Genomic DNA, 10,302 nt, shown 5'->3' with positions numbered 1-10,302 from the left:
CAAAACAGTGTGATAGTTGGGGCTAAACAGTGTGGTAGTTGGGGCTAAACAGTGTGGTAGTTGGGGCTAAACAGTGTGGTAGTTGGGGTAGTTGGTTGCTAAACAGTGGGGAAGTTGTGGCAAACAGTGTGGTAGTTGGGGCTAAATAGTGTGATAGTTGGGGCTAAACAGTGTGGTAGTTGGTTGCTAAACAGTGGGGTAGTTGTGGCTAAACAGTGTGGTAGTTGGGGATAAACAGTGTGGTAGTTGGGGTAGTTGGTTGCTAAACAGTGTGGTAGTTGGGGCTAAACAGTGTGGTAGTTGGGGCTAAACAGTGTGGTAGTTGGGGCTAAACAGTGTGGTAGTTGGGGTAGTTGGTTGCTAAACAGTGTGGTAGTTAGGGATAAACAGTGTGGTAGTTGGGGCTAAACAGTGTGGTAGTTATTTAAACAGTATGGTTGTTAGGCCTAAACAGCATAGTATTTAAGGATAAATAGTGGGGTAGTTGGGACTAAACAGTGTGGTAGTTGGGATGAAACAGTGTGATAGTTGGGGCTAAACAGTGTGGTAGTTGGGGCAAAACAGTGTGATAGTTGGGGCAAAACAGTGTGATAGTTGGGGCTAAACAGTGTGGTAGTTGGGCTAAACAGTGTGATAGTTGGGGCTAAACAGTGTGGTAGTTGGGGTAGTTGGTTGCTAAACAGTGGGGTAGTTGTGGCTAAACAGTGTGGTAGTTGGGGGCTAAACAGTGGATATTTGGGGCCTAAACAGTGTAGTAGTTGGGGTATTTGGTTGCTAAACAGTGGGGTAGTTATGGCTAAACAGTATGGTAGTTGAGCCCTAAACGGCATGGTATTTGGGGAAAAATATTGGGGTAGTTGGGACTAAACATTGTGGTAGTTGGGGCTAAACAATGTGGTAGTTAGGGCTAAACAGTGTGGTAGTTGGGGCAAAACAGTGTGATAGTTGGGGCTAAACAGTGTGGTAGTTGGGGCTAAACAAGTGGCATTTGGGGTAGTTGGGGATAAACAGTGTGGCATTTGGGGTAGTTTTGGGCTAAACAGTGTGGTAGTTTGGGCTAAACCCGTGTAGCATTGGGATAAATAGTGGGGTAGTTGGGACTAAACAGTGGTAGTTGGGATGAAACAGTGTGATAGTTGGGGCTAAACAGTGTGGTAGTTGGGGCAAAACAGTGTGATAGTTGGGGTAGTTGGTTGCTAAACAGTGGGGTAGTTAGGATGAAACAGTGTGATAGTTGGGGCTAAACAGTGGTAGTAGGGGCTAAACAGTGTGATAGTTGGGGCTAAACAGTGTAGTAGTTGGGGTAGTTGGTTGCTAAACAGTGGGGTAGTTTGTGGCTAAACAGTATGGTAGTTGGGCCTAAACAGCATGGTATTTGGGGATAAATAGTGGGGTAGTTGGGGCTAAAGTGGGGTGGATGGGGCTAAACAGTGTGGGGTAGTTGGGGCTAAAACAGTGTGTGTTAGTTGGGGCTAAACTGTGTGGTAGTTGGGGCTAAGAAGTGGGGTGGTTGTGGCTAAACAATGTAGGTATTTGGGGCTAAACAGTGTGGTAGTTGGGGCTAAATGGTGTGGTAGTTGGGGCTAAACAGTATGGTAGTTGGGCCTAAACAGCATGGTATTTTAGGGATAAATAGTGGGGTAGTTGGGACTAAACATTGTGGTAGTTGGGGCTAAACAGTGTGGTAGTTGGGGCTAAACAGTGTGGTAGTTGGGGCTAAACAATGTGATTGTTGGGCTATACATTTTTGATAGTTGGGGGTAAACAGTCACGGTGGTTGGGGCTAAACAGTATGGTAGTTGGGGCTAAACAGTGTGGTAGTTGGGGCTAAACAGTGGGGTAGTTGGGGCTAAACAGTGGGGTAGTTAGGGCTAAACAGTGTGGTTGTTGGGGTAGTTGAGGTTAAACAGTGGGGCAGTTGGGGCTAAACAGTGTGGTAGTTGGGGCTAAACAGTGTGATGGTTGGGGCTAAACAATGTAATGGTTGGGGCTAAACAATGTGTTAGTTGGGGCTAAACTGTGTGTAGTTGGGGCTAAACAGTATGGTAGTTGGGGCTAAACAGTGTGGTAGTTGGGGCTAAACAGTGGGGTAGTTGGGGCTAAACAGTGGGGTAGTTAGGGCTAAACAGTGTGGTTGTTGGGGCTAAACAGTGTGGTAGTTGGGGGTATCACTATCACTGCTGATGATGAGAGGTTCCCATTCTGGTAGGTGAAATGCTGAACTCTTCTCCCCACGTTGCCATGGCCACACACCCCAACACACCGGGTCATTGTCACAGCTACCACAACCACAGTCATAGCTACCAGGGCCCCCAGGACCAACGCCCCTAGCAGCCAGGGCCACGCCTCCATCATCCAGTTCCAGGTAAGGGTTGAGAACCTCCGATATCTCTGGTCTGAAGGGGAGGGAGAGGAGAGGGAGAGTCCTTTACAATCCTTCAGGAATTCACAATTAAAACATGCCCCTGTACCAACAACACACACAGTGCGTACCTGAGTCGAGCATGTAGGAGTATTCGTAACTGGTCTTTGCTGGAGGTGAAGTATTCTATGTTCCTGTGTAGAGGTATGAAGGGCACCATGTGGTACTGCCTGTTGTGGCCGATGGGAGCATTGAACTCTGGGTATTGGGTCTGCTCTGGAGCATGTCTCCTCAACCACTGCTCATAGATACTAGAGAGAGAGAGAGGAGAGAGGGAGAGAGGGAGAGAGGGGGAGAGAGAGAGAGAGAGAGAGAGAGAGAGAGAGAGAGAGAGAGAGAGAGAGAGAGAGAGAGAGGAATTGATCAGCAAAATCACGAGAAAACAAAGATAATTACTTGACTCAATGGAAAGAATGAACAAAAAACTGAGCAAATTCGAACGCTATTTGGCCCTAAACAGAGTATACAGTGGCAGTATACCTGACCACTGTACCCATAAACGTAAGGGAAAACTTTGACTATGTACAGACTTAGTGAGCATAGCCTTGCTATTGAGAAAGGCCGCCATAGCCTGTCTTCTATTGAGAAGCGAGGTCTGCCTATGTACACACTGCCCACAAAATGAGGTGGAAACTGAGCTGCACTTCCTAACCTCTGTCAAATGTATAACCATATTAGACAAATATTTCCCCCAGATTACAGATCCAAAGAATTTGAAAACAAACCAATTTTGATAACTCCCATATCTACTGGGTGAAATACCACAGTGTGCCATCACAGCAGCAAGATTTGTGACCTGTTGCCAAGAAAGAAAAGGGCAAACAGTGAAGAACAAACACCATTGTAAATACAACCCATATTTATGTTTATTTATTTTCCCTTTTTGTACTTTAACTATTTACATCGTTACAACACTGCATGTATCAAATAAGACATTTGCCAAGTTAACAAACAGATTACAGACCATTTCGAATCTCACCGTACCTTCTCCACTGTGCAATCTGGTTTCAGAGCTGGTCATGGGTGCACCTCAGCCACGCTCAAGGTCCTAAACGATATCATAACCTCCATCGATAAAGACATTACTGTGCAGCCGTATTCATCGACCTGGCTAAGGCTTTCGGCTCTTTCAATCACAACATTCTTATTGGCAGACTCAACAGCCTTGGTTTCTCAAATGATTGCCTCGCTTGGTTCATAAAGTCCTTATTTCGATAGAGTTCAGTGTGTCAAATCAGAGGGCCTGTTGTCCAGACCTCTGGCATTCTCCTATGGGGTGCCACAGGGTTCAATCCTCGGGCGACTCTCTTCTCTGTATACATCAATGATGTCGCTCTTGCTGCTGGTGATTCTTTGATGCACCTCTCATGAGCGACACCATTCTGTATACCTCTGGCCTTTCTTAATACACTGTGTTAACTAACCTCAGATGAGCTTCAATGCCATACAACTCTTCTTCCATGGCTTCCAACTGCTCTTAAATGCAAGTAAAACTAAATGCATGCTCTTCAACCAATCGCTGCCCACACCTACCCGCCTGTCCCATCACTACTCTGGACGGTTCTGACTTAGAATATGTGGACAACTAAAATAAACCTAGGTGTCTGGTTGACTGTAAACTCTCCTTCCAGATTCACATTAAACATCTCCAATCCAAAATTAAATCTAAAAATCGGCTTCCCTGTTCGCAACAAAGCATCCTTCACTCATGCTGCCAAACATACCCTCGTAAAACTGACCATCCTACCGATCCTCAGCAGCGATGTCATTTACAAAATAGCCTCCAACACTCTACTCAACAAATTGGATGCAATCTATCCCAGTGCCATCCGTTTTGTCACAAAACCCATACTACCCACCACTGCGACCTGTATGCTCTCGTTGGCTGGCCCTCGCCAAAACCACTGGCTCCAGGTTATCTACAAGTCTCTACTAGGTAAAGCACCGCCTTATCTCAGCTTGTTGGTCACCATAGCAGCACCCACCATGTAGCACGCGCTCCAGAAGGTATATTTCACTGGTCACCCCAGAGCCAATTCTTCCTTTGGCCGCCTCTCCTTCAGTTCTCTGCTGCCAATGACTGGAACAAACTGCAAAAATCTCTGAAGCTGGAGACTCATATCTCCCTCACTAGCTTTAAGCACCAGATGTCAGAGCAGCTCAAAGATCACTGCACCTGTACATAGCTCATCTGTGAATAGTGTGTGTGTGTGTGTGTGTGTGTGTGTGTGTGTGTGTGTGTGTGTGTGTGTGTGTGTGTGTGTGTGTGTGTGTGTGTGTGTGTGTGTGTGTGTGTGTGTGTGTGTGTGTGTGTGTGTGTGTGTGTGTGTGTGTGCTCACCTGTCTACGTAGGCGTGGTGCAGTAGGAAAATAGGGTCATTAGCTGACCCTGAACTGAAGACATGGAGCCATTCATGAAGATGTGAAGAGAGGCATACATCCCCATCACCCTACTGTTACCCAGGCCTGTCTGAGGGTTCCCAAAACCTATGGTGAGGGTAAAATGTCAGAGGTTAGAAAAGGTTAGAGGTCATCCCCCTAAACCACACTGTTACCTAGGCCTGTTACACAGCCTCCAAAACCTAGAGTTCAGGGATTAAGGTCATCCTCATCACCACACTGTTACCCAGGCCTGACAGGGCTGAGAAACAGAGTTCAGGAGTTAGAGATCATCCTCATCACCACACTGTGACCCAGGCCTGTCACAGAGCTGCCGGAACCTAGAGGTCAGGGGTCAGAGATAAGTGGTTAGATGTCATCCTCATCACCACACTGTGCCCAGGCCTGTCACAGAGCTGCCGACACCTAGGAGGTTAGGGTCAGAGATCAAGGGTCAGAATACAACACAGAGTTAAGGTTAGAACAATAGACACTAGAGTGTTCTAGAACTACTGACTTTCTAGAGGTCTAGAACTAACACACACACACACACTTACTTACCTTCCATTGTGTTTCTGAAGCTGAAGTTAGCGGAGCGTCCATGGCTCCGTGTCGTAGTCACGAAGACCGACCGTGAACTCCACCTCTGCTGCCGTTGGCAAACCTTGCGGAACAGACCAAGTTACGGTTGTGGTTGCCAGGGTTACGCAACAACGGCCCTACGTGCTGCCGTCTACAACACCCCTCACGCTGTAGTCTTCATACTGCGAACACATCACCTACACGTACACACATGTACACACACCAAATCTATAGAATCAGGACGACTGCATACATGATTGTGTTGGCCTGCTGAGCTAAAGCCATGCTTAAGCTTTAAAGTAACTGTCCAGTGAAAATATCACTTTTAAAAGTTCATATTCTCTTAACACCTACCCAAATAAAGTTGTTGACTCATCCTATACTCGCATCTGTGGCCAAAGCATAAATTGGAGAAAAACACTTCAAAAACCCCATCTCAAACTTGTATCTCAAACAGATCTTTAAAAAAATGCTATTTCCTCATAGCGGATGACATTATCCTCCAGAGGAGGATGAGCTAGCCAATCAGGGTCTACTTGCATGAATATCTTTTATGACCGGTATATGCCCACACTATTCTGTTGTTGGGGTGCGTACTCCACACCATTCCAACACAGAAAAGCTTATTTTTAACATACTTAATTACCAGCTTTTGGAAGGAAAAATGATTTCCCTCAGATCTATAAACTGGTTGATTCAAGCCCTGAATGCTGATTGGCTGAAAGCCATGGTATATCAGACCATATACCACGGTATGACAAAACATTTATTTTTACTGTTCTAATCACGTTGGTAACCAGTTTATAATAGCAATAAGGCACCTCAGGGTTTAACGGTATATGGCCAATATACCACGGCTAAGAGCGTTAACGTCGTGCATAGGAGCAGCCCTGAGGCCTTGTTGCTTAATTATAGGTCATGCAGTACCAGTCAAAAGTTTGGACACACCTACTCATTCCTGACTTTTTCTTTATTTTTTACTATTTTCTGCATTGTAGAATCAAATCAAATCAAATCAAATATATTTATATAGCCCTTCGTACATCAGCTGATATCTCAAAGTGCTATACAGAAACCCAGTCTAAAACCCCAAACAGCAAGCAATGCAGGTGTAGAAAAATAGTAAAGATATCAAAACTATGAAATAACACATATGGAATCATGTAGTAAACAGAAAAGTGACACTCTTGGCATTCTCCCAACCAGAATCATGAGGTAGTCACCTGGAATGCACTTCAATTAACAGGTGTGCCTTGTCAGAAGTTAATTTGTGGAATTTCTTTCCTTCTTAATGCGTCTTAGCCAATCAGTTGTGTTGTGACAAGGTAGGGGTGGTATACAGAAGATAACCCTATTTGGTAGGGTTAGGGTTAGGGGTTAGGGAAAATAGGATTTTGAATGGGACTGAATTTGTGTCCCCACAAGGTTAGTTGTACAATACTGTGTGTATGTGTGTGTGTGTGTGTGTGTGTGTGTGTGTGTGTGTGTGTGTGTGTGTGTGTGTGTGTGTGTGTGTGTGTGTGTGTGTGTGTGTGTGTGTGTGTGTGTGTGTGTGTGTGTGTGTGTGTGTGTGTGTGTGTGTGTTAATCACAGAACATGGCCTCTGGCAGAGACATGAGGTACTCAGACTGTCTCCTGATAACCACCCTCCTCTCCCCACCCTTTCTCCTCTCCTTCCATCTCCTCTCCCCAGTTTTTCGCCTCTTTTCCTCATCTCCTCTCGTCTCCTTTCTTCTCCTCCTCTCCCCATTCCTCTCCTCTCCCCATTCCTCTCCTCTTTTCTCCTCCTGTCCTCTTTCTCCTCGCCCGGTCCTCTCCTGTCCTCCTCTCCTCTCCACAGTCCTCTCCTGTCCTGTCCTCCTCTCCCCAGTCCTCTCCTGTCCTCCTTCCTATCTAGGCTACAGGGGAGCTCAACAATGATAGTATATCATCACAGTATTCAAGTCATCACAGGAAAAGTAATAAAGAAGAGTTGAATTATTAAAATGTATATTCACGTTTTGTGAGTTGAGAAACATGTACTGTCTGGTTGATTACATCTCTATAGTGTAAGGGGACTCTTCTCCTCCTCTCCTCTCCAGGCCTCCTCATACCATCAATGAAAATACAACACTGTGGAGACTATTGTGAACTTCTAAGAATAATGCCAAGGTGACAGTGAGAATGAGAGGAAGGGAGGAGAAAATAGGTAGGCAGGAGAGGTGAAGAGAAAAGAGAGGAGGATGGAAGACAAGAAGAGGATGAGAGGTGTCTCACTCTCCAAGAAGAGAACACTGAAGCGGGCTGATGAGGTTGGGGTCTCGAGGGCTCCAGGCGCCCATCAGGTCGTCGGTGCAGACGTCACAGCCCTGCGCGTCCCGCCAGTCCCAGTACGGGATGGAAAATTCAAAGTCCCCGGTCAGCTTCCGAATATCACGCTCCCAGTGCAGCAGGTACCCACGGTGCCACGGCAGAAAGGCGGAGCCCAGTGTGCGAAGTCCACATCTGTCCAGACATTCCCCGTCCACCGAGAAGAGCATTCCTCGAGACATAGTAGTGCATCCACACAAACGTCATAGGTCGAGACGTCAGAGAACAGTGGGGTGCTCCCGTTATTCATCTCCCGGTAGGTTCCGGTAGCTATGACGTAATCCTGGCTGACTGTATGTTGGCCAGGTTGAGGTAAGAGATAAGTTTCCGCCTTTCCGCCGCCGAAAGGTGAAACACGTTCCGCCTCACGGACTCTCTCCTCTCCCCCGCACTTAGTACCAAACAGCCCGAACTGGCATTCTCCGCAGTTGAACCCAAGTAGTTAGAGGCGCACTGGCAGGTCCGGTTATAAAACACCAGAGCCATCTCTCTCTGTCGTCCAAGCCGGAGAACGGGTAATTCAGCCCGTTGGGTAGATCCGATACCTCCACATCCCGGCAGAACCCCTGCAGAGCTGGCCCCGCAAGCCGAGCCATCCCCATCCCAGACCGGGCAGCACTCCTTAGAGCAGGGCCTCCGTGGTGGCGCAGAGACGGGGAAACTGCTGCTGGGATAACCGCACACACTGGAGGAAAAACACACCGTGGAGGAGCAAGAGCCACATCGCAACACTTCACCACACACACCAACACGAACACAGCTGTCCAGGCCTGTCTTGTCCTGTCACACACACACCAGCCAGCTGACGTGCCTCGAGTCACTGAGAAGAGGAGTTGGTAAGTAAGTGAGATAAGACGAAACCCATCATAGCTACTCCAGTCAGATCAGAGTCCTCAGATCCGACTCAACTTCTCCTCCCACCCCACACTCCCCTCTCTGGACCTGTGGTCACATACCTCATGATCCCGGGGGTGAGCTTGTTTCATGGGCGGGTGGTTCCTGAACACACACACACACACACACACACACCGAGGGTCTTTCTCATACATTTTGACGGACTAACCAACGGATATAATTTATTTAATTACACTGCAGGTTTCAGGAAGGTCTTTAAGGGTGAATACATGTAGAAAAAGCATATCCATGTATTTCTTTGTATCACTAAAGCACTAGCCTACGGGATTCAGTGAAGGCAATTGAAATGTGACTTTATAGAAAGGATGACATTTTGGTTAACGTTTCTTTCCTTTACTGTGCTTCACTTCAAGTTTCATAACCACAGAGTTATGTTGTCGTTATTAAAGTGTTTTCACGTTTCTCCATTATAATTCGGTCCGGTGTTGTGTTTGGTATTTCACTGCGTAAAGATTGAGCAGGCAAGAAACTGGCATTGCATAGGAGAAAGCATTACAGCCAGGCGTCTAGCCTATATTTTTGTTTTTTTAATGTTTTTGTTTGATTAGGTTTTGTTTCAAATGTTTAGTTTATTTTAAAAATCGACTATAAACCAGATTTTTTTCACACTTTGCCCTCAGACAAAATAGTCAGAAAGTAGTAGTCAGTTCAGAAAGCAAACTGTTATCTGTCACATATGCTCTTTCTCCCGCGCTCTAAGTCGCCATGCTCCTGCGCTCAGCTGGGATCGACAGGTTCCCGCGCCTTTTTAGCAGGGGTGACTGGTCCGCTCCTCATCCCGGGATCGTCATCTTGGTCGAGGTCCTGGGCTGGAGCCGCGCGTCGGGGAGGGGGTACTGTCACGTGTGCTCCTCTCCGGCCTCTGGTCACCAGGCTGCTCGTTAAGGCGCACACCTGTCACCATCATTACGCGCATCAGCGCATTATGACACTCACCTGGAATCCATCACCTCCTTGATTACCTGCTCTATATATGTCAATCCCTTTGGTTCCGTGCCCAGGCGTCATTGTCTTTGTCTTTGTCTGTGTTGTTCATGGTTTGGCCATGTTACGTTTATTTATTAAACGCTCCTCCCTGAACTTGTTTCCGGAATCTCAGCGCAGACGTTACAGTATCCCAGAGAGTAATAGGAAAAAAAATCATCTAGATAAGCATATTCAATTATGATTCATGATGGTGAATAAATCAGAAATCAAATGTCTCCACACAACATCACAATTGAGTCCCTTATTATTCATTTCATTCAGACAGTGTGTGAAAAAACATCTCTTGCAATAGCTTTGAATAAGAAGAAGACTTGATTTGTCCAAGAACACGAGCAAATTGGAGATTTTTTGGTCCCAACCGCTGTGTCTTTTGTGAGACGCAGTAGTATGTGAACTGATGATCTCGCATGTGGGTTCCCACCGTGAACCATGGAGGAGGGGAGGTGTGGTGGTGCTTGCTGGTGGCAGTCTGTGATTTATTTAGAATTCAGGGGCTAGTTACCCCTCGACCCTATCACTTTACGCCGGAGAAGCGCATCACAGGACCATCACGCTGCTGGGCAGAGAGAGAGAGAGTCATTCGCTCTAGACAACACTAAATGCCTTTGTTGTCCAAACCCTGTCTATGAACGATGTTATAGGCTATGTATATATCAAATCCTGCACTC

At 46.6% G+C, this 10,302-nt stretch overlaps 1 pseudogene; it reads right to left on the bottom strand.

The window, feature by feature from the left end:
• Window positions 1–2,143: 2,143 nt before the first annotated feature.
• Window positions 2,144–8,456, bottom strand: LOC135537810 (tyrosinase-like; annotated as a pseudogene).
• Window positions 8,457–10,302: the final 1,846 nt, after the last annotated feature.

Source organism: Oncorhynchus masou, unplaced genomic scaffold (assembly GCF_036934945.1).
Source record: "Oncorhynchus masou masou isolate Uvic2021 unplaced genomic scaffold, UVic_Omas_1.1 unplaced_scaffold_8447, whole genome shotgun sequence".
NCBI lineage: Eukaryota > Metazoa > Chordata > Actinopteri > Salmoniformes > Salmonidae > Oncorhynchus > Oncorhynchus masou.
This window is presented reverse-complemented; position numbering and strand designations above follow the sequence as displayed.